The following is a 2,532-nucleotide window of genomic DNA, read 5'->3' as shown; positions in this document are numbered from 1 at the left end:
CGAGTGGTGATGGCGAGTGGTTAGCGCGAGCGCGAGTGGGTGCGAGGGGTCAGGGCAAGTGGTGAGCGTTAGTTAGTTAGTTGAAGCTTTTATTTGACAGGAACGCCAAACCCAATGAGGGGGTGGTTGGGGTTGGGATTGGAAGGGGATATATAGAGTATGATCAGTTTCAGTTCTTAGTTCACACTTCACAGATCACATTTACTTCACACTAAGTTCACACTTCACACTTAGTTCACACTTCACAGTTTCAGTCAGAGTGACGGACTAGGATTCGCCCTGCTAGACGACCCACGCCAGACCACTCTTGATTGCACAACTATCAAGCTCTGAAAGAAGCTCATCGTGGTCAATGTTAATCTGATATTTCAAAGAAGGTAAACGGGGTATGACGTGATAGAAGCTGTGTTCGATGCTTCTGGAAGTATACGCACGACCAAATAAGATGGTGTAAATTAGATTTGATGCCTAGACTGCAATAAGGGCTATGTTCCCGTCCTTCAGGTCTGCGGGTCCATTTCTGAATTATATGGGGAGTACATATACGCAGCGTCAGCGCAAAACTTATTTATGAACACTTCAGCCGTCTCGGTTGCTTGCCAACATTGAAGAAGTAACCTGTCGGGGAGGCCATCCGGTATTCCTGTTGTCTTGCCTTCTTAAGTCGGAGCAGGAGAAGAGCCTGGGTGTGGAAGAAGGAACACGAGAAGTTCGGTGGAGAGGAACGAGCGATGTTCTCCTGCGCTGCCTCGTGGGCAACCCGATTTTCTGTGTTCGTGTCCCTATGGCCCGGTATCCAGTCTATACGGCCTGGTACACTCTGTCCTCTAAGGAGTTCAGTTTGCAGCAAAATAGAGTTGACTATTGGATTGGAGGAGAAAGGTTTCCGGAGTTTTTGTACAGCCTCAAACGAATCTGTCAGGATACGCACGTATCCAGGGGGCCGGGTGTCGAGATCATAACATAGATAACTAAGGGCATTAATTTATAGCGTACAATTCACCTTCCAGGCTAGTGGCATTATTATAGTTGAGTGCAGAGCTGCCATTTAAAGATGTTTGTTCCGGGCATATCCATGCAGTGCGAACAGTACTCGGTGTAATGCTTGCATCTGTGAAAATCTCCACTTGCCCTTTGCGTTTGGAGTTCTGTAGGGGCCGAATTCGACGTTTTCTTGTGTGGCACTTTTTTGCGGTAACGCTAATGGAACTGTGCCCTAGAGCATTGTCTGTGAACGTCGTAAGTACCAACACAATCGGTAGAGGGACTCCCGGGGGAGGCTTTTGGCCATCACATGCCATGAGTTCAATGCCCTGCCTTGTGAGGCTGCGTTTAGTGTCAGCCTGGCGTCGCGTACCTTGCATAACAGTGGGGGGCGGGGGGGGGGGGGGGGGGTCAGCATGCTTGAGGGCGTCGATTCGGTTGTGTTTTGGAAGGTCAGTAATTGCTCTCAGAGTAGCTCTATGTAGAGCACGAAGAGTTTCAAGGTTTGTCTTATTGAGGTCATAGATGGGGGCGCCATATGTCATTGTGCCAATTACGACAGCTCGAGCCATGGAGAGGTATGCACGTTGATTAGCTCCACTGTATATAGTGGACAAATGAACATCAAGTGCGAGCATCTGCTTCCATTTTTGTCTTAACTGTGACAACCAGGCCTTGGGTACTGCCACTGCTACAGAGGGGAAGGCCAAGAAGGCGAACTGATCCTCTCGCTGTCTCTATCACCCTTCCGTCAATATGAAAAATGGCATCCTTTGTGTGAGCGTTTGCTTTGGAGTTTTTCACAACCAGAAGCTCGGTTTTTTGTGGGTCTTATTCAAGGCCGAGATCGCGTAAAACATCATCTAGTGTGTTCCCCGAAGCTTGTAGTTCTGCAATCATGTCCTGCTTAGTGTGATAGAGCTTTCGGTCCAGATAGTAGCGTGAGCGGGTGCGAGTGGTGGAAAGCGCTTAGTGAGCGTGAGTGCGAGTGAGGGCGACTGGTGAAAGAGAACGTGAGTGAGTACGTGAGGAAAAATATATTTTCTTGTGTGTGCGTGCGTGTGTGCGCGTGCGTGTGCGTGTGATGTGTGCGTGCGTGCGCGCGTGGCGCCCAGTTTTGCTGGTTTTGCCAACCATCACAGCGCGCGGCGCCTACCACTCGCGAGTGGTAGGTGCCGGCAAGGCAAGGGGCACTCGCACTCGCTAGTGGTGAGCAAGGCTCCCCATGATTTGCAAGCTCTCGCACTCGCGAATGAGTGGGACTCGATTGGAGAGCGGGGCTCACTGCACGTGGGGCTCACATTCACTCTTACTCACACTCGCCAGTCCAAAATGAAGGCGAGGCTCACTCACCACTCACTACACTCGTGAGTGAGCCCGCCGACCTGTGCAGGCAAGTGGACTTGGGCGTGCGAACTAGAAATAAAAATTGTGCGCACGTGGCGTGCGAATCAAAGGTGATACTTGCATAGAGTTAATACTACTGGATACTTGTTTGTACGCCACGTCCGAAACAAAAATTGTTCGCACGAGACGTGCGAATAGGGA

This window comes from Haemaphysalis longicornis, unplaced genomic scaffold (genome assembly GCF_048455015.1).
Source record: "Haemaphysalis longicornis isolate Haplotype H1 unplaced genomic scaffold, Haemaphysalis longicornis Haplotype H1 scaffold_3, whole genome shotgun sequence".
NCBI lineage: Eukaryota > Metazoa > Arthropoda > Arachnida > Ixodida > Ixodidae > Haemaphysalis > Haemaphysalis longicornis.
Note: the sequence above shows the minus strand (reverse complement) of the source record.